Below are 23,521 nucleotides of genomic sequence, written 5' to 3'. Positions count from 1 at the left end.
TTGGTCGCTCACCTGGTACAGCATTGCACTTGCTGAAGCATGAGTCATTATATAAAACAGCTTAAAAACTTGTACAAGCCAGCTAAAATGGCATGGTTGCTTCAGCAAATGTGTTTTTATAGCACATTTGCTTTTGTTAACACTATCGGTTAGGTTTAGTGTAGGTCAGGGGTGTCAAACTCATATTAGGTTGAGGGCCGGATGGGAAAAAAAATGTAACCATGTGCGGGCCGGATTACCTTTTTTTAAACCTTAAAGGTGCTTAAAGTGATGTCACACGTTTTTATGCCATACAGCAAACATCTCCTCACTATCCTCACTGTCTCTATAGTCGCCACAAGCTCCAAAAATGGCAACAAAAACTACCTGGTGCAGCCTGGACCACAAAACATAATAAACATGCTCCAGCCAATAACCAACAAGAATGATTTTAAATGCGCGTTCATGACTGTTTCAGGAAGCATGGAGGGGAGGGGGAGGAGGAGGAGGAGGCCTCTGTTTTGTTTGACAACACTTCGAAAATCAACAGGAAGTTACTCCGCCCAGGATCGCTTAGAGCACCTTTAATGCGCTGAAATTTAGCCTACATTAATATTAACCACACAAACTACAAAGTAACTGGCATGAAAACTAGAAAAACACACTGTTCTGAGAAAACTTTTTTAAAAGTGTTTATGATTTTTCATGGCTGATTCCAGTTTTTACAAGCAAATTAGCCGATTCCGATACAGGCTGCGGATTTTTTTTTTCTTCAAGCAAATTAATTTGTTATTTATTTGCTCTATAACAGACAAACTGGCCTTAAACAAAAAAAAAAAAAAAAAAAAAAAAATATCTGTAGCCATTTGAAATTAGGCAACCACTGCATTTTAATCATGATGCAAACAAAGATGCTACACAAATGTAGCATGAGTAATTTTTTTATTTTACATTAGATTTCAAGATTTAAAGCAAAAACAGAATGGTCTGACTTTGTTTTGTGAAATTATGCCATAATTATGCTATAAGTAAGACACACCTGCACAAAACAAAAACAGCAGACTGAATGAAAATGCAATTTCACTCTCTGACTGTAGGGGGCGCTTATGCAATATAGCGTTTCCTTGTTTACCGCTGTATACAAATCAGCACTGCGCTAATAAACACACTACTTTATACAGAGGTAAAAGGACCAGAAAATGCCATTGAAACTATTCTATACACAGTTCCCTTCATAGATACATTAATATTAACCCCATACCCCCTTTTCAATATTTATATTTTTCTTCCTATATTTCATGAACAGTGAGCTTTCTGTGCCTGGTACAGTTTTTGCTCTGTTGGCGCGTCTGTGTTCTCTTTGGGTCCGTCTTCAGCGTGCCCCGTCTGGCCAGTGTTAACGTCCTGTTTACAGACTTCGTAATCATAATATACCCACACAGATGACATTTTGGGAAATGACTGCAAAGTAGTTTGTGTGCAAATACGGTATAGAGATTGGCCAAAATAAAACTTTCCGTTCCGATTTATGGCCTATTTTCTATTATTGCTCAAATCATCCACCGGGCACTGAATTCAGCACTGAATTCGGCCCACGGGCCGTATGTTTGACACCCCTGGTGTAGGTAGTACGCTATTTTTCTTAACCTTTTTTTTAGCGGCACTCACCGGACAGTGCAACTGCTGTGATACGTAACAACCAGCGTAATAAAACGCTGCCACATTCATGTTCATCTGTTTCAGACAACATTTTACACACTCTTCGCTGGAAATTTCACTTTGAAAGTGTCGCGAAACGTGCAAGAAGCAATGTAATTTTGCAAATATGACGCCACAAGCTTGCTTTTACAGTGAGCCTGGGTTGGATTTTTTCCTTCAAACAGCTGTGGAAATAAATTCTCCAGATCTCGAACTCCATCGCTTCGTGCAAAAGAGTGACTGAACGAAGAACGGAGAGATAGAATAACAGAACGAGAGAGAGAAAGAGGTGTCAATTGCTAGCCGTCAACTCATCTGATGTCCTCCCCGCACATCCAGAAGCGTTCACGTGTGAAAAGCCGCCGTAACTTTCACCGGGGACATTTTTGACGAGCGGTGAGGAAAGAGTTTGACAGATCCGGGCGACGTCAGGCCGTCTCTGGGCCATTTGGCATGCGGTGGGCGTCTGGCATGCTGAAGACTGCCTGTCAAACGCCTATGACTCCATAGAGTGGTGCGGGGACCCTACGGAGCGGCAGATGGGCCATTAAGGTAGTATTAATGTAGATGCCATGACTTTTCCCGCGCTGACTGGGACATGCTCTTTAGAACTGCGAGCAGCTGCTGCCATTTACTCCGACAGCTCCCCGCTAACTTTGGGCCAACTGGCAGAGCTGGAGTTTTTTGTACCCAAGTAAAGCTAGTTAGAAAACGCTTCCAGGGTTACGCTCCTGAACATAAATGTGCTGTCAATAAGATGTAAGCATACAATATTGTCTTCTCGCATACATTATTGCTTTAATGTATGTAGGTTAGCTTGTCTCAAATACTGTATGGATTAGCATACACCTGCATTAGCAAGTTAAGAAATAGGAGTGTACACACACTAACAATTATCGTTCTAATCACAGGCAGCAAATATTGAGCTGTAATGTAATGTTTTCATATTCATTTAGCCTCTAAGCACTAATATCATGCTTTAATTGGGAGAAAATTGGCTGTTGCTGAAAAATACAGAATAATCAGGAAAAACAAGCATAGATAAGCACTCCAATAAGACACATTCTACTCCTCTAAATGAACTGAAATGGGATATTTTCAGACCATTAACAAAATCACATAGACAAAATCCTATTAGCACAATTATTTATTTCCTCGTTGCAATTTGCAGAATCAGAGACGTCTAAGCTGCACACTTTCATGGCTAGTTAGCACAGAAACCCATTCCAGATAAAGGAGAATATCAACCGTTAGACACTCAAAACAAATATATCCTCATCAAATATCACAAACAAATATCAAAGCACCTTCTATTTTCACATAACAAAGTAAACGTGGTCCGGACAGCTGGCTATATTCAGATTTGTTTGGTGATTCGTATTTGGGTCACAATATAACTGCACATCAGGAGAGTTAGCGAAACATGCTAATTCTGCTGCTAACACTTTGACAGAGTTTCATGTGTGCATCTCATTCGCTCTCAGCCAAATGACTTGCAACTTTATTGCTGAAAATGCAGTGGAACTAATCCAGCTAATCGGCGCAGCATCTGCTGTGCTTTCTGTCTTTCTCTTGCTTAGCCTCCCAGGTTTCTTTCTCTCTCTCTCGCTCTCTCTCTCTCTCCTCCAGATGAGTTCAAACAGCGCAGTTTGACGTAGAAGTGAAATGGATTTATCGCAGAGGTGGACGTGCGCATAGCTATTTGTGGCAACCTCTCACGATATCGTCATATCGGTTTGCAGCTGACAAACTGATGTTTCTTGCCCATGAGGGTTGTCATGATATAAAATTTAAGTAGTCAGTAGTGAAATGTCACGATACCAGTACTCATAACACAGCAAAAACTAATGTTATTTGAATCACTTTTTAATTTTTAAAAGTTTATTATATTTATATATTAATAACAGATTTTAATATTTGTAGTATTTATTCACATTTAATAAATAACATAAAAATATACAATATCATTAGGTTTTGTCTTAAAGGATTAGTTCACTTTCAAATTAAAATTTCCTGATAATTTACTCACACCCATGTCATCAAGATGTTCATGTCTTTCTTTCTTCAGTCGAAAAGAAATTAAGGTTTTTGATGAAAACATTCCAGGATTTTTCTCAATATAGTGGACTTCAGTGGAGCCCAAACAGTTGAAGGTCAAAATGACAGTTTACAGCGATCCCAGACGAGAAATAAGGGTCTTATCTAGAGAAACCATCGCTCATTTTCTAAAAAAAAAATTAACAATTCTATACGTTTAACCATAAATGCTCATCTTGAACTAGCTCTCTTCTCCTTTGAATTGAAGTGTATTACTGCCCTCCACAGGTCAAAGTTTGAACTAAATTGTCATATACAATATGCTAGTGCAAGTATTTAACAATTAGTTCAAACTTTGACCTGTGGAGGGCAGTAATACACTTAGCAGTGTCTACACTGCTGGAATTAAAATAAAGAAGAATAAGAAGAGAGCTAGTTCAAGATAAGCATTTATTGTCAAAACTTTTTTTTGAGCAATGGTTTCTCTAGATAAGACCCTTATCCTGAAATGTTTTCATCAAAAACCTTAATTTCTTTTCAACCGAAGAAAGAAAGACATGAACATCTTGGATGACATAGGGGTGAGTAAATTATCAGGAAATTTTAATTTGAAAGTGAACTAATCCTTTAATAGACAAAACACAAAATATTTTCTTGGTGCATTAGGCCTTGCAGTGTAAATGCAGCCTAATAGGAACTTCTGCTGTCTTTAATGTCTAATATTAACCTAATATTAATAAAACAATAATACTGAGAAGCAAAACAAAATTGTACACTTGAATGTGAAATTTAAAGCAATTTTTATTGAGAAATAATGGAGAAAACTGACTGTTTTTAAATTAATAGTTTTAAATTAACTTTAAATTAATATCTCATCAAGATTATAACCAAAAAGTGCACTTGAATTGAGACTCCATGCGTTGCTACTGATACTATTTTTATTTTATTTCTTTTTTTAATTCGTTAGCCTCATAGCATAATTGCCAAGATCATATTTCAAAGGCAGGTATCACAATTTGGCTAAAAAATGACTTTATGCTATGAGGCTAACGAATTGTAGTACAGACTTGGTACAAAAGCACCACTACTTTTGACATCCTTATTGCCCATCCTGTTGTACGTGGAGACCCATCCTAATGAAGCGTTAACTACACAGGCCTTGTGATTGAAGGGTGGTCACGATGGGACTCAGCGTCTCTGTAAGGACACTATGACAGACTGTCTTTGACTCGTACGCACCGCTACTCAATCAAGACCTCATATCCTGTTTGTGATCGGCGAAACACCAGAATGCTACTCGTTCTGCCGTCCCTAAAGACAAATCTGATTGAGATCCCCTTGACGTGAGCCGTGAGGACACTCAAAGACTACGATAAATCATCAATGGAGATTATTCTAGAAAAATATGGGGAAAAACACTTCTAATGAGGATATTGATAGAAATAAATGTGCATGGATTTATATAGCAGCACGAATCAATAAATGTATGATTTAGGCTATAAGAAAGGCTTCTGTCAAATAATATATGCATATTCAATATAATAATGAACAGGTTTACAAAGAAAACAACTGAAAGGCCCATTGAAAAGTGGGATAAAAATTTCCAACCTGCAAAAAAAGGGGATCCCAGTGTATTTTTTATTTTTTTTTACAAGGTGAGCATGACTGCTTTGCCATGCAAATGCATTCAAAGTCGCTCTAATACCGTGCAGTTATTGTAGAGCAAATGAGCAAAGGCTTTACATTTGAGAGCACAGCACCTCCAATCTCATGATGCAATATCCACGTGTGGGTGTGTTACAAATAGGTTATTTTGGCTTTTATATATTTATTTATTTATATACATTTTGCTACACAGCTGGAAGAATAGCGGTATTAGCTCGGCACTAGAAGCAGTCTGTTATTTGCTAACAAGATGATTAACATAAAAAGGGAATGGTAAATGTTATTTTCCAGCGCCGCACGACAACAGAGATGCAGTAATCATATTATTATTTGTATTTATGTCGTGATTAACCAGACATAATGCTCGTACAAGCTGCGTGTCTTACAATGCCTCGGTTTTGCCACACTTCAAAAAATGTTTCATGCACAGGAACAGCAGCGTTTAGGGAAATAAAGTATCGCTGTGGGATGCGATCAGGAGAGGATGACAGCTTAAAGAGTGGAATGGCATCCAGAACAAGCGAAAGAAAAATACATGAACATACAAGTGTGATGCACACACTTCTCACACAGGAGGAGAAAGTGTTGCTCCCTCTGCATGCAGCCACACATATAGTTATACACACACGCACACACACACACACACACTGAGCTGGATAAGTGTGACTCGAAGCGTTTTGCTAATAACATGCAGAAACCAGAAGCTCCTCAGCCGAACAGATGAGAAAAGAAAGAGCCTCCTTCCTCAGAGGCCAGGCCAGACGCGCACACACAAACCATCAGCACACAAGAGACAAAGACTGAAAGAAGAGCTGCAACACAAGCACACATCACACACTACATACAGTAAACTCCAAACAGACGTTTAGGATATCAGTGTCATATGAGCAACAAACCGCACACACCGATGTGTGATTGGCCTTCCCACTTAGAAAAAAAAAAACACATTGACAAAAAAAAAAAAATTCCGTCATCCAAGCATGACATGTCGGAGACAATTCCGACTTAATGAGCGTTTTGGCAGCTTCTGTCGAATGCAGACAGTGATTAACCAAACACTTCTGAGTACAAGGCACAGTGGTGCTCAAAGAAAACAGTGATGATCTCCACTTAATCGCCGCCAAGCCCAGAGCATCTGCCCGGCCAGCGCCGCACGCCCGCTCCGATAGGCTGTCATATCTCCCCAGAGTCTGACGGCCATATGCTCGGGCTCCGCCGCTCACGCCCGAGGAAGTTCGCTTTCTGACAAAGCGTCGGTGTAAATATGACATTCAAACAAGTGTGCCTATTCAGCCAGAACCAAGTAAGCCAGTGAGAGACAGGAGAGACGCGGGGAGAGAGTGTAAATGTGCTACGAGTTTGTGTGGGACTCTGTGTGCTTGTAGAATGGATGATTTCCTCACATTTTGGAACAATTTTCACAAGATTATTTTTGCCTTTTTTACTATTTTTATAGCAGTGTGTTGGAGAACATGTACTACTCACCATGTTTCTGACACTTTTTCTTGTTGATAAATGCAGAAGGTGTGTGTGTTCTTGTATACATGGTTTATGAGGACACAAATGTGTAGGCTATATAATGACATGGGTATTACAACGTAAACATGGTTTATGAGGACACTTCCTGTGTCCACGTAAACCAAATGGCTTAAAAAAACATTCTATTTCTCAAACATTATTTTTAATTCAAAAAATGCAGACAGTTTTCTGTGATGGGGGTAATGTAGGGGGATAGAATATACAGTTTGTACAGTATAAAAACCATTACGTCTATGGAGAGACCCCGTAAACCACATATACAAGTATCTGTGTGTGTGTTTCCAGCTCTCTCGTCCTTAGTAAACACATAGAAGCATTCATACACAATACTAGGGCTGCAACAATTAATCGATAAAATTGATAATAATCGATAATGAAAATCATCGACAATGAATGTCATTATCGATTAGTCACGTCTGCCCACTGTGCATGGAAAACTTCCAAGAGTCGCATCAAATTGCAGCACTAAATAACGCATTTCTTTGGACAAAAACACAAAATGCATCTAAAAATAGTGGAGGAAACAGAGTGAGCAGAGTGAGCGATGCTGGCCAAAACATGATAATTCTTCAAGTTTGTTGAATTTAGGTTTAAAAGTCAACATGTAATTCAAATAATTTATGAGAGTGGTAACTGTAAAGGGATAACAGCGTGTATATGATTTTTGACTAATGATTATTTTGATAATCGATGGATTGGCAGATTATTTCTTCGATTAACTCTGTGGAGTCGGGTAACGCGCCGGCGCGTTTTGCAGGATTTTTTTCACATTGCAGCAAAACAGACTTAAAATACTCCATAATTTTTTGTCATAGAGACATAAATAATATATAAATTGAAACTATAGAATGTCTTCTTTTATTTGTGTACACTCAGAGTAAAAACAAAATGTTGTGCTTTTTGTAAAATAAAGAAAACTAAAATGATGCGTGATCTCTCGTCTCCCTCTGAACGAAGTCCAATCTGATAGTTCTCAGAAAATGAAATGTAACTTAGTGAATACTAATGACAAAAAAATTAGACTTATGTCCAGAGAAACGTTGAAATGTCAAAACTTCTCCAGGCCCCAAATCAGCCTCAGACTCCAGAGGGTTAATCGGATAAAAAGCCAAATTTTCTTTATTTTATTGACAAAACACACTATTAGACATCCTACCCAATGCTGTCCTTCAAACAAACGTGTCAACTGAATGCTATGAAAACAAATACAGTGAATATATCTTTATCTACTGTATGCTGTAGTCAAAAGAGCTATAAAGCAAAAGGACAATTTAAATCCCTACATTAAAATGAAGATAATAATATGAAGAAATATGAAGAAAATAATAATAAGAGGAATGTTCTGCAGGAACACACACTTTCACTCTTGACACAGTAACCTGTTACTGTCATTTCTTTATTCTGTAAATGTAAGAAACATCTTACATTTATATTCAATTACACGCTGTTATCCCTTTACAATTATCACTCTAATAAAATGCATGAATTACATGTTGACTGTTAAACCTAAATTTAGAGTCCAACAACAAATAGTTTAGCAAAATTAATATTTTTGCGCTGAATAATAATTGTCTCCCGTCTGTTTGACGTGCATGGCCGCGCCGGCGCGTCATTCTTGAAGAATCTGAAGTTTAGCACAGACCGTCAGGATGAGCCTTCATGCAAAATGGAAATACTCCCGTGAATTTGTAACACTTACGGTTAAGGATATAACCATAAATTGGAAGTTTTGTGTTAACACTCTAAAAAATGCTGGGTTAAATATGGACAAACCCAGGGATTGGGTTGTTAGTAATATAGTAAAAGGCATGTTTTTGCTCACCCCCAAATAAAGGCAAATTTGTGGGTTATATTTAACCAGAGACTTATATTACATCTTGTTAAAGAGGGCATAATAGGTGCACTTTAACCCAACCTGCTGGGTTTGTCCATATTTAACCCAGCTTGGGTTGTTTTTAACCCAGCATTTTTTAGAGTGAAGGAAACATATCACACATTAAATAGCACACACATCTGTCAAAGTGCCTGACAGGACAAGCCATGTTAAACATTACGCTAATGCATTAGCTTGAAGCTTAAAATAAAGAATTCTCATGTTTTAGGCAGCTTGGATCATGTACCTTATTATCAAGCTCCAAGATGCTCATGATGTAAAGTAGTACAATCAAGCAAGATATTTAAGGACAAAAGTTAAATTGGGGCGGAGCAATTTGGAACAACATTCAGATAAATAAACAAACAAACAAATAAATAAAAAGATCATAATTCATGCATCCAAGTATTTGTTTGTTTGTCTGTTTGTTTCATTATTTGAATACTCATGTTTTTATAATTTGTTTTATATATTAGGATTTTTTTATACAATAAAAACAAATTATAATTATAAAGTTAATTTTAGAAATAAATAACTAAATGCTATCAGATGATACTGTGATATTTATCTCTGAGGATCTCGTTTTGGGTGACAGCATTACATTTAAAAAAAAACATTCAAATTTCCATATCTGACTCAGCTACAAACTAGAAGATAAAAAAGGAAATACCTCACAGGGATTTCTACACAGTGACTTTAATGATCAATTCGGCTGATTTACATGAACTGTCTGAACTGTTTGATTCTTACATCATTCCACTCAGAAGCTAAAAAGAACCTGCAAAGCTATATGCCACATCGTTGACACAATTGCACAATTTTTAAAGTAGCTGACTTATAGTACCAGAGAATTTTAGTAACATTATTATATTGAGTTTCTCTACTAATGTTCAAACACGCACTGACATCTGCATACATTACATGTCCTCCAACCAAATACACCCCTTCGCATACCCTTCTGCACCTCCATGTTTTCTATAACAAAGCCTCTCTACATAAACGTCCCTATCAAATACCGTCCGGTGGCCAAACGTGAGAAGTGGCCCCTTGTCGCCCCCTTTCCTTATTCAGCCCCACCTCAGACTGCAGAGAATGGATCCAGAGAGCCATTGTTCCGGCCACTAGATTAACTTTCATGTCCATTCACAAACCAATGTGACTCTTGAGTATGACATCAAAATAATGTCGATCAATCCATTTAATAGTAAGGCTTATAATGGGCTACTGTTGTAGCTGAAACACTAGCGGCGACGCCAAACAATGGCCAAACAGGTGTGAGAGGAAACTGAAGCGCAGGGTTACACCTTATCAGGCTTTAGATAAAGAGGATACAGTTATAGAAGATAGAATTACTACAGTCTCACTGACCGGTTACTGTAGTACAGAAAGCCGGTCCTCTGGCTTGGACTAACAAGCATTCTCACAACAAGGAACAGTATCATGTATTGAGCCTGAGGGACGGCCTGAGGAAATTGAGTGAAGACCAAAGAAACAAAGAGTGCCGTGGAAAGGAGTTTGATGCTTGTCAGAGTGAGGGCAGGACGAGAGGCCTTGGGTAATGCTAGATTGACAAGAGAAGGGTGAGCTAGGATCAACAAGATACCCAAACCCACCCAAACACACTCACAGTCACACACGTATCTGGGCAGAGGGCCAGATGTGTGAGAGTGTGTGACAGGATGATGGACGTGGGGGGGTGAGGAGACGCACGCAAATGCACTCTGTGGATCATGCAGGAAAACTTGTCAACGTCAGTGAAGATGAAAGAAGCCCGCAGTTATAACGCAGACACACACGTACACACAGATGCAAGGGTCCATTCCCAGGCTGCAGTCAGGTGTTTTGGACTCGAGCGCTTTGCCAGGTGGTCATAAAAAGAAAGATTCAAAGAAAGCCTAACAGAGAGGAGAATTCACTAAACAGTTGCAAGTTAAGACTTTGCCATTCTGTTCAGTGAAAACGTGACTCCTTTATGTAAATTTGAATTATAGATTGTGACTTATTCACAAAACTCTTGAATTTGAACTGATTGTTGTTCAAAAGAGATGCCCGAGTCTGAATTTGAAGTAAGTTAACAATCAGGATGCAGAATTCCTATTTAAATTTGAATGTAAGAAAGTAGAAATAAAATTCACACACATATAAAATAACTAGTTTTTCAGGAAAGCATGTGAAGACAAACTCTGAATGCTTAAAGGTGCCATCGAATGTTTTTTTTACAAGATGTAATATAAGTCTAAGGTGTCCCCTGAATGTGTCTGTGAAGTTGCAGCTCAAAATACCCCATAGATTTTTTTTTTATTATTTTTTTTTAACTGCCTATTTTGAGGCATAATTAGAAATGCGCCGATTCAGGCTGCTGCCCCTTTAATTGCTTGCGCTCTCCGTCCCCTCCCAAGCTCTCGACTCGATTGCATAAACAAAGTTCACACAGCTAATATATCCCTCAAAATGGATCTTTACAAAGTGTTCGTCATGCAGCATGTCTAATTGCGTAAGTATTGTATTTATTTGGATGTTTACATTTGATTCTGAATGAGTTTGATAGTGCTCCGTGGCTAAAGCTAACATTACACACTGTTGGAGAGATTTATAAAAAATGAAGTTTTGTTTATGAATTATAAAGACTGCTAGTGTTTAATAATGAAAATAGCAACGACTCTCGTCTCCGTGAATACAGTAAGAAACGATGGTAACTTTAACCACATTTAACAGTACATTAGCAACATGCTAACGAAACATTTAGAAAGACAATTTACAAATATCACTAAAAATATAATGTTATCATGGATCATGTCAGTTATTATCGCTTCATCTGCCATTTTTCGCTGTTGTTCTTGCTTGCTTACCTAGTCTGATGATTCAGCTGTGCACAGATCCAGACGTTAATACTGACGTTAATACGTTAATACTGTTACGTAACAGTCGGTGTTATGTTGAGATTCGCCTGTTCTTCGGAGGTCTTTTAAACAAATGAGATTTATATAAGAAGGAGGAAACAATGGAGTTTGAGACTCACTGTATGTCATTTCCATGTACTGAACTCTTGTTATTCAACTACGCTGAGGTAAATTCAATTTTTAATTCGATGGCACCTTTAAAGTTTCAAAACAGACAGACTAGGCAGGTAGATATTACTGGATATTACTGTCAGTCATTTACTTGAGCTCAAAAGTTTACATACTCCTTACAGTATATGCAAAAATGTTAATCATTTTAACAAAATAAGGATCATGAAAATTGCATGTTATTTTTTTATTTAGTACTGTCCTGAATAAACTACTTCACATAACAGATGTTTACATAAAGTCCACAAGACAAAAAAATAGCTGAATTTATAAAAATGTACAAAAGTTTATACCCTTGATTCTTAATACTGTGTGTGGTTACCTGGATGATCCACAACTGGTTGTTTGTTTTGTGATGGTTGTTCATGAGTCCCTTGTTTGTCCTGAGCAGTTAAACTGAGCTCTGTTCTTCAGAAAAATCCTCCAAATCCTGCAAATTCTTTGATTTTCCAGCATCTTCTGCATATTTGAACCCTTTCCAACAATGACTGTATGATTTTGTAGAAAATTCATTTTGAAAAATTATTTTAGCCTTAAATATATGTAAAATATAAAGTCTTTTTTTTTTTTTTTCTTTCTTTTTTTTCTAACTGTGATTTCATAATTCTTCCCATAGTGTTTCCTTCTGGAGCATCAGTGAATGTTTGCTGCTTTATTAATAGTTGTGTTTGAGTCCCTCAGTGTTGTCCTCAGTGTAAAAAGATCCAGTCACTGCTGTAAAGGGTTAAAATATGCAAAAGAATCAAAGAATTTGCAGGACATGAAGGATTTTTTCTGAAGAACAGCTTAACTGCTCGGGACAAACAAGGGACTCATGAACAACCATCACAAAACAAAAAATCATCCAGGTAACCACACACAGTTTTGTGGATTTTATGTAAACATCTGTTATGTGAAATAGTTTATTCAGGACAGTACTAAATGAAAAAAAAAAAATAACATGCATTTTCATGATCCTTCTTATTTTGTTAAAATGATTAACATTGTTGCATATTCTGCAAGGGGTATGTAAACTTTTGAGCTCAACTGTACCATTTCTATCTTGAAACAGCTGTCAAATATTAAATGTTTAGCTGCTTACATCTTACCATGCACTCTTCAACTGTTAAAACTAAATCATTGTGTTGGAATTCACACTCATCTTCTGTGACCAGTAAGGCCCGCCTTCTTCGATTTGATTGGCCATCTCAATTATTTTCACTGTTAGACCGCTGAGGCAGACAAGCCTAAAAATGTAACTTTTAAAAAACAAACAAATATAGAATAACAAGAATATCAAATATTGTAAGAGTGGGTGGGGGGGCATTTCTAATTATTATTAATGGCATTTCTGGCCATTTCTAATTATTGGGGTTGGGGTCCCCCTCATTGCCTATGGTGGATGCGGCCCTGCTTCTTAGTGAATTCCACATGGAAAGAGAAGAAAGGAAGTATTCCATGTTGAACAAGATCTTAGCACACTGGAGGTTTCTGCCCTTTCAGGAATCACAGCTGGTATCCTAGCACAGATTTATTCCACCCTTATGTTTACAGACAAAATGTTCTAATCTGTAATATCAAAGACACTGAGCTGAGAGAGGAGAAGAATTGTGTGAATTCTGCACAACACAACACTTTTAGGTTCTCAAGATCTCTTTATCATGTGTGCAAGAATCATATGGGAATCATGTCTACAGTTCAAGTGTAACACTCACATATTGCAAAGACAGTAAATGAAATGAAAAAAAAAATGGACTGCCTAGTAAATTGTAGCTCAGAGGGTATAGGACAGACTCAGAGGAGCAAATCAGTGCTATTGTGTGTGTGTGTGTGTGTGTGTGTGTGTGTGTGTTCGTTCAGAAGTACAGAGTAGTCAAGAGGCCCTTACATACAGTAGTCATTTTAGAAGCAACGTCTATACACGTTAAGAGGCACTTTTAAATGGCCACTTCAGCCAGGTGTGTGTGAGTAGAAAGGGTAGCCAATAAAACGAGTGGGCAATACTGAGCTCAAGCAAGTGGTCCACTTCACATGAGGGTATTCTCAACTTATCCAACACCTCATTTTGGTCGTTTTTTGCCATCTGACAGTCAGGGCCATTTTAGGTGCAATATCCACACAAACACACACAGTTTCGAGAAACGCAATGAACCCTCACTCTAACTGCCCCAATAATTTCAACACTGAAAAATTAATAAGTAATGATAGATTATTTATTAAAGCTGCAATAAGCAACTCTGGCCTCTCTGTCTCCATCTGTGGTTGAAACATAAAACTGCAGGTTATTAGCGGAATAGTTTTTTTACATCAACTTCTCTACTGCTCCTCTGCACGGATCAATATGATGGTTTGAGGTATACCTATGGTTGCCTGTGTCTACCATATCAGAGCTAATCTGACTAGCTACACCAAGACCTATCAAGTAGAATAAGAAAATCCTACAAATTATTTCATCTGAGCATAGCTAGCAGCCTAGCTAGACCTACTTTTGTTCACTTACAGATATGGTGTAAACACTCAGTGAAGAAAAACATAAACAAGAAATTGCCAGCTAAATCTGAGTTGATGCTCAAATGTAAAAATATATCCAATATATACACTACACTCAAAAAATGCTGGCTTAAAAACCACCCAGGTTGGTTTGAAAATGGACAAACCCAGCAACTGGGTTGTTTTAACAAAGCGGTTGGGTTAAATGTTTGGCCAACCTGCTGCCTAGTTTTATTTAACTCAACTATTGTTTAAAAATTACTGTATTGCTTGTTAAAAATGAGCCCAAAGTATGTAACATTTATTAATATGTTTAATGAATAATAATTAAACAATAAAAATTTATTAAATTGCTTATTAATAAATGTTCACCTCTTGATTATTATTGTTGTCTGATATGTGTCTGATTTTTAATTTCCAACCTATTTTGGGTTCATTTTAAAGCAGACATATACCCTAGTAATTTTTTTAACAATAGTTGGGTTAAGTAAAACGGCAAACATTTAACCCAACCGCTGGGTTAAAACAACCCAATCACTGGGTTTGTCCATTTTCAACCCAACTCATTGAATTACGAGAAAAAAGTCGTTAGATTATGAGAACCAATTCGTAATGTAACGAATTTGTTCTCGTAATTTAACAACTTTTTTCTCATAATTTAATGAGTTTATTCTCAACATTTTATTTCAACTTTTTTCTCAAAATTGATCGACATTTTTCTCATAATTTAACGAATTTGTTCTCGTAATTTAACAACTTTTTTCTCGTAATTTAATGACTTTATTCTCAACATTTTATCTAGACTTTTTTCTCGAAATTTTATGAGTTTTTTTCTCGTAATTTAATGAGTTTATTCTCAACATTTTATCTCGACTTTTTTCTCAAAATTTAACGAGTTTTTTCTCGTAATTTAACGAGTTTATTCTCAACATTTTATTTCAAATTTTTCTCAAAATTTAACGAGTTTTTTCTCGAAATTTAACAACTTTAATCTCGAGATGGTTTTATTTTTTTATTATTGCTTGGCCCTAATCCTCTTCCGTACTATTCATCAAACAATCCTGAAAAAAAAAAAAAGTATCACATTTTACACAAAAATATTAAGCATCACAACTGTTTCTAACATTAATAATAAGAAGAAATGATAAGATTGATAATAATAAGAAACTTGAGCACCAAATCAGCATATTATAATGATTTCTCAAGGATCATGCAGTAATGGCTGCTAAAAATTCAGCTTTACTATCACAGGAATACATTATACTTTAAATTATGTTAAAATAGAAAACAGTTGTTTTAAATTTTAATAATTTGTCAGCATTATCTTTTTTTTTTTTATTGTATTTTTGATCAAAATGCAGAAGAGACTTCTTTCAAGAAGATTAAAAAAATCTTACCGACCACAAACTTTTGAACTGTAGTGTAAAATATATTTAAACACTGATTTTTGCTCATTTTCATCCTAATAAATCTTCAGTATTGCATATGTAATACTGTATATGATACCAGGCATATAGAGGCCAAAAACAACAACTGCATGCCATCAGGCCTAAAGAGGAAAGTAATACTAAAACTATCTGACTGCATTTTTTTTTTTCAGTTATAACATTATGCTTTTTTGAAAAAAAAAAAAAAGAGAGACAGCTTAGTGTAACATTACAATAATGATTTATGAAATACTAATGAACACCATTTGCCCACGCAGCCACCGCCTAAAGCAGACCAGCACTAACTGTATGATATTGTTTATCCCTCGTCCGCAGATACATTTCTTTCCTCACTCTGTTTATTTCATATCTCTGAAGTATTCCCAAAATGAGGCACCTGCGTGCACTGCCACCCGTCTGCTTGTTTTCTCCGTGTCTGGAAAATAACAAATCAGCGTCTCGCATTATTTCCGGCGTGGTGGGGAACGAAAGGTCCTTGCCCCGCACGCTCTCCCCTGAGCGCATATTGATTGCAACAATGCCTCAGCTTCGACAATACAGCCGAGGGGTCAACACCATTTCCATTAGAAAGTTTGCGAGTTTCAATTCACTGCATTTTTTCCCCTCTCGCTGTCTTTTCCTTACGCTAACGCCCCCCTCCGAACCTTCCCACCCACCCCCATCCGTCCTCGGCTGCTGATAAACACCGAGTATTTTCAATGTCTGAGGGTGTGTTGTGCAACTCAAACCGCTCACCCTTGGCTCTGTAAGTGGGTGTTGCAGTGCCTATAGGAGGCAGGGTTCTCGCACACCGCTAGAGAACGTTAACCTGCATAACTGGGTCAAAATGGCACCGCAGGAGCGAAGAGCTACTTTTGTACTGTGTGCGCATGTGTAAGTGTGTGTTTGTGTATGTGTTGGAGTGCCTCGGGTCTTGTGAATCACATTTCCTGATGCTTTAGGATGGCATTATATACTGTATAGCAAGGGGAAAAACTTACCAGACAAAAACATCGTCTTAGTGTCATCCACTTATTCTCAGGGCATGGCTGTCTCGCAGGAGGAAATGAAGCTTGGCGATAGAGAACATTAAATAATCCAGTGTCTACTTTATTTGTGTTAAGTTACAGAAAAGTTAGTAAAAGTTGCCTGCATGGTTGACAAAGTAAAATTTTTATTTAATTATGTGTTGCATCAAAATTAATGGGGAAAATACTGTAAATTATTTTTTTACATAAGTTTTCAGTTTGAAATAGCCAAATGGATGGGTGGATGGATGGATGGATGGATGGAACTAGAAACAAAACACAGGTGAAATAATAAGTAACTATTGAAACAAATGAGGACATAATCAGTAACCAAGGAAACCTGAACTAAACAGAGTGGGGAAATAGAAACTAAAGGAAACAGAACAGAATGTCAAAATAAGAGTCCACATAACAGAACAATCCAGCTCAAAAAAACATTGAATTACAGTTTTTCTCAGTCGCTTTGGTGCATTTCTCGCATCACTATTTACATTTGCACAACAGTTAGTTCAACCTCCACAACATTTAGTCATTTGTGCACATCATAATAGCAGTTTCTCATTCCTTCGAACAAATTTCAAATGCTTTTGGACATGCATCAATTGCTTTCATACAACTCTCTGCTGTTTTATAACATTATCATTTGCTTATGTCATGTCAGTCAAAGTTAACTATACTTGTGAATGCTGAATAGTCATTCCATATAAAACTAATAGTCCTCATTTCATTGCTTGAGTCATTACATACAAAAATGTTGAACTAGTTGTCAAAATCTGTCAAGCTAATTTTACACATTTTTTAAAATCTTTTTTTTTCCTGAAAATGTCTCCTAAATTGAACAATTTCTCTCAGGTGAATCTCAACTTTCACTGATGAGAAGGGGAGTGTGAAGCATTAGTTGCAACCAATGATAAGCCACTTCTCTACAATCGCTGTCAGAGCTGAATCCCATAAACCCCCACTTTACAAGCATACATGAACCAAGAGCAGGACATAGTGTGTACCATTTCTACAATACTGTGACACAGAAATGGAAGGTTGCTGTGATGTAGATGAAATTATGTGGCAAGACAGAGAGGAACGTCTGGATGTGCATGACTGATTAGAGTACTATGTATGTTGTATGTTCAGTTCCAATATGTACTGCAATATTGTTTACAGTTGTGCACAGCTCTACCCAAAGGGAGTTTATGTTTGTTGTAAATAAGGGCGTATTTTTTTTCTTTTGCACAATGCTGTGAACAAATTAGAATTGCAAAGAGCATATGCAGTAAAAATGTGAAACATACATATGCAGTGTCTTGTACTCAGTTACCTCACTAAATACAGTAATGTGTAATTTTACTGTATTTTTCAAATGGCTGTGCAAATAGTATATAGTGCTGTATTGAGCATTTTCAGGTAGTGTCACCAAGATCTGACTTTTTTGCATTGGAAAACATTGACACAGTAAACTGTTGTTTTGAGAACTGCATTAACTGTTGTGCAAATGTAAATAGTGATGTGAGAAATGCACCAAAGCGACTGAGAAAAACTGTAAAATTGTCCGACACATATCGTGTTTAACTGCAAAGTTCAAAGAACATTTGAACAGAATAATTAATATGCAGCTGTGTTCTAAATTTAGTTTTATTTTATTTCAAATAATTATTTATATTTTGTATAATTACATTTTGTTACTCTCTCTCGATAGATAGATAGATAGATAGATAGATAGATAGATAGATAGATTTTTTCTTGAATACTTCTCTACAGACTATAGACAATATAGAATACAATAGATAATATACATAATCAACAGTAAAAATTATATAAAAATATTATTTTTATCAAAAGTTTTATTTGTGCATTCATTTTTGTGTCTGCTCTTCTGGCCATATAAGCCCATTTCCATCCTGCAGCCTTTATAAATTTTGATTAATATCAACCGAGTTTGGAGTCCAGGGCCTGAGGTCCCTTCTGTACACCCCCAGAAATAATGAGCCTTCAAGAATAAAGAATATGCTTGGGAGGGATAAATGTACATATTTTGACGTCGCCATCCACCATATTCAAATGAAATGAGGAGGTGAGGTGCCTTTCGCTGATTAAATTTGTTCTGGACTACGGTACTCTGCTCTCCATTCGTATTTAACTGTCAAGAGCTCTTTCCCTGCATTCGGAGGTGCCACCAGCCCCTTTGCATATGTTTTCTATAAATAAAGACACAGAGGTGCAGTTTCGCTGCCATGTCACTAGTCCAAAGCCTTCTGGGATTGTTAGAATCTCTGAGGCTCCAGCCAATCACGTTGGACTTGAGAGTGTCCATATAGAGACAGGGTAAGCCCAGTCTCTAGTTCAGAGCAGAGAGTATAATTTACTTAAGCTTGTCAGGGGAGAAAAATCTCAAAGCAAATGCATAGTAATAAATTGTAACACATGCTGCATATGTTTGACCCGCGACCCCTGGCATTTGGAAGCAGATCTGAGCTCAGGAATTCCTCTGACAAGAAATGGCAAGCGAAAGGAAAAAAATACTACAAGACAAAAATGGAAAGGGGGAGCAAATGTGAAAACGAGAAAGACAAAAAAAAAGTAAAGAGAACAAGTATACCAAGAAAATTGGGTCTTTGCAGTATCACTCAGTTACAAAATGAAAAAAGAAGTTTTACAAGCAATTGTGAAAGTGTTAAATTATGACACTTATATAGTTAAATTGTTGAAAAAGTATTGAACACATTAAAAAACTATATACGAATGTGAACCTGCGTGAACTTGAGAACAAGAACTGACGTCATATCTTCATAAAAATGTAAAGGTCTGACTGAATTTGTAAATGCCACATGATGTTGAACAGCCATGATGTCTTGAAAGACTTTTATTTTTATAATTTTATTTATATTATATGTATGTATTATATTTTGTATATATTATTTTTTTATATTATTTAATTTATTATTATTATTTTACTTTTAATTTAGTTGCATCCATTTACCAGGGTGACACACTACTAACATGCCCTTTATTTATTTATTTTTAAAGTGACTTTCATCTGGTAACACAGACGAACACATCTGACGACTAAAACAGTGCGCGAAACAGCTTGTATGAACTGCTTGAATGCAACCATGCTTACAGAAAACTTTTGACAGTGAGCAAATGTAAAATATTTACACATGAATAAATCAGCGTTTCTCGAGATGAACGGCAATTAAGCAACTCAGCAGCCATAACGCAAAGTTAAAATGTTCTTGTAAACAGTGTCTTTATCAAAAACATGCTTTAAAACAAAGTCATAGGGACATGATTTTGCATGTATAATGTGCCTTGGTGAAATTAAAACATTTCAGTTTCTCTTTGCATGATCCCCTACAGTAAAGTAGCTCTTGAAAACTGGCAAAACAATCACTGTTGACTCTCACACACCACCGAACAAGACCGAGCAATAAAGTTTAAATGGCAAGAGTATTCGCTGCAGTGAGATAGACCACCTCTAATGTGTGCAAGATGAGATTTTAAGTGCTCCTGGAAAATTGTATGTGGTAATAATTCACATAAAATTATATCCCTAAGCCTAACACAAAACATAACTCATTTGACCACACTCATTACGGACTACCGCTAATTGCTCTTCACTTCTGAAAGGGTTTGTGACGTACCAGGAATTACAAAAGCACTAGTGAGAGGTTGCATGAAGTGTTGTAAGCAGCAATGGTACATTCTCACATCTATTTACAGTCTATTAATCTTGTGTTTCCTTTTAAATAGCCTATTTTTGTAATTCTAGCATTTAAAAAATGTCACATTCCTTGTAAACTTTTGTTTTAATACTTTAAGAAATACACCATCTGAGGATTTTGATATGCATGTTTTATCAGTGAAATATTAGAATTACATAATGACTGCTGAAAATTCATCTTTGCCATTACATGAACAAATTATTATTAATATATTAAAATAGAAAAAAATCACTATAATGCATTCATTGTTTTTACTGTGTTCATTTGATCAAATGCAGCCGTGATCATATGAGACTTCGGTAACACTTTACAATAAGGTTCATTAATTAACATTAGTTAACTACATTAGTTAACATGAACTAATAATGAACTGCACTTCTACAGTATTTATTAATCTTAGTTAATTTCAACATTTACTAATACATTATTAAAATCTTGTTAACATTAGTTAATGCACTCTGAACTAACATGAACAAACAATGAACAACTGTATTTTCATTAACTAACGTTAACGAAGATAACAGTAAATACAGTAACAAATGTATTGCTCATGGTTAGTTCATGTCAGTTAATACATTAACTAATGAACCTGACTGTAGTGTTACCGAGACTTCTTTCAAAAACATTTTAAAAATGTAATTATTACAAACTTTTGACTGGTGTGCATAAAGATTTGAATAATTTTCTGGAATATATTTTTCTTTCATTCATGTATTTCAAATCAGTCACTTGAATCAATTAATTTCAATAAATCAGTCTGATCAATTTCAGTTTGATCATTATGGCTAATACCTATAACAACAGAAGAATTCACTACAGATCATTTTTTTGCCCCCACATTTTAAATATCCGGTGTGTTTTTATCTCTTCCACTGCATTTTTACCCAGTGCCCTGGTTCATTTCACACCCTGATTTGCAAGGTTCTTTTATGAAGGTATTTGTAAGTTTAAGTAATTACTAGAGGTAATTCTTTTCTGCTTGGTTGGCCTGCTGAACAACACTGTGTGTGTGTTTAAACAGTGGCAGATGTTCTAGCGAGGGTGGCAGCAGATGTGTGTATGTGAGTGTGTGTCGTTCTGACACTCTGGACTGATGACTGGGGTAGGGGCTGCCAGTCTGGGTGTTTGCCCCGCTGATCCACCCCGCAGCGCGGCTCCATCGGCCTCTCCAGCCCCCTACTATCCAGGTCCCCATAAAAATAGCCCATTCCATTACTCTTCCACTTCCCCAGAGGCCGCAAGGTCTCCGGCATCATTACCGCGTCTCAGGATCCGACTCCTCCCGTACGCGTGCCCGATCGCGCCGCCCCATCTCCGTTCGGCTAATTATAGGTCAAACATGGCTTTTTGTAAATCACAAATCCTTTGTTTAAATCCTGAATGAAAAGACACCATGCGACGAGGGGAAAGCGTGAGCCAAAGGATGAAAAAAATGGTGGAAAAATTGGGACTCTGGAAAATTTTCAATTATGAAAGCGAGCTAATTTGGTATGACCAGCGAGTGTCATACACGCTGACAGTGCTCCATTATGCAGTCATTTGGGTTCTTTTAAATTAGTTATGTTAATGTCCTGCACGGGAATGTAACACTTGGATGGGACAAGATTCCAGCAATTAATTTCTACAGTCAACCGAGAGACAAGCAAATTTATTTCCCCCCCTCTCGGGGAACGGGAGGCAGAGGGTGCGAGGGTGGGGAGCGCGCGTTCGGGAGCGCCGAACAAGCACAACACCGTGGCCTAAATAAAGCCCAAACAATGGGCGCCAATGCCTCCTCATTCATTCCATTGACAGTGTTTTGCAGCTTAAACCTGTTTTATTAATTATGTTTGACATTTCCATAATTAGTTTCATTTACACAAAATCAATCCCTGCCGCCACCCGGTCTCATTTATCATTTGAAAAAATTTGCATAGCCAGTGCTGACTTTTTCTACTTAATTATACATTAAAAGTGTCAAGTGCGCTTGCTGCCTGGCATTATCTGCTGCAGAAAGGGTTGTGGCTGGACGGCGTTGACATTAATCATAGCTAGCCTGCGAGTAAAGCCGGACGCTCACGGGGAAGTCGGGGGGCGGGTGGGGGAAGCGGAGGGCCTCGTTTCGGGAGCTCCTGACCTGCTGAAAACCTGAAAAGAAACTATGACCTCCAGCCCCAAACAGCCACTGTTTGTTTACAGTCCAAGTGATGAGTGAGTAAATGAACAAGATTTTCCGTGTGTTACTTGGGGCTGGTGACTTCAGTCAGACATTTTGTCAAATTGACAGAATAAATATTAATTGGTTGGGAAGATTCTAGAACATGTTTAGGGAGCTTCAGCGGCCCTGTTTTTTTTTTGTTTTTTTTTCATAGATCTGCTAAAAAAAATGCTGTTTGTATGATCTCTCTCTATATTCAGCTGTAGTTGAACCTCATCATGTTATCATAAACCACTGGAAAATCTGAGGTCAAGGGGGGAAAAAAATGCCAAAATTCATTGGTCAGAATGTGTGGGAACCTAGTCTCAGACATGCTCAACTGCACTCTCCAGTGTTGTCAAAAGTACCGACTTTGGTACGAAATTTAAAAAAAATGTGACAATACCAACATTTCCCTCAAGCATTTGAAAGCAGGCATCTATCAGCGAATCCCTAATATATCTGCTGACAGACGTCTGCTTTCAGATGCCCCTGTGTGTATCTGAGTAAGCGTTCGGTGAAGAGCGTCCCAGATGTCTACTTACAACATGTTTTGAAGCGTTGATCATTGTAGCCAATCACAGACATATCTGTTGAGCATGTGAAAACAATGGCCAATCAGAGGTGTTTAAGAATCCACCCAACAGCGTTCAAATTCTAGGGGGGAAATGCTGGTATCATCACATTTTTTTTAATTTCAGTACCAACTTGGTACTGAAGTTGATACTTCTGACAACACTGATCTCCAGTCATGTGAAAAATGGCATTAAAAAGCAATCAAAATAATATGTTTATAATCATTATTAAACTTAAAAGCAAGAAACTGACTAATATTTCTCATAA

This window comes from Megalobrama amblycephala, linkage group LG4 (genome assembly GCF_018812025.1).
Source record: "Megalobrama amblycephala isolate DHTTF-2021 linkage group LG4, ASM1881202v1, whole genome shotgun sequence".
Lineage (NCBI taxonomy): Eukaryota > Metazoa > Chordata > Actinopteri > Cypriniformes > Xenocyprididae > Megalobrama > Megalobrama amblycephala.
Note: the sequence above shows the minus strand (reverse complement) of the source record.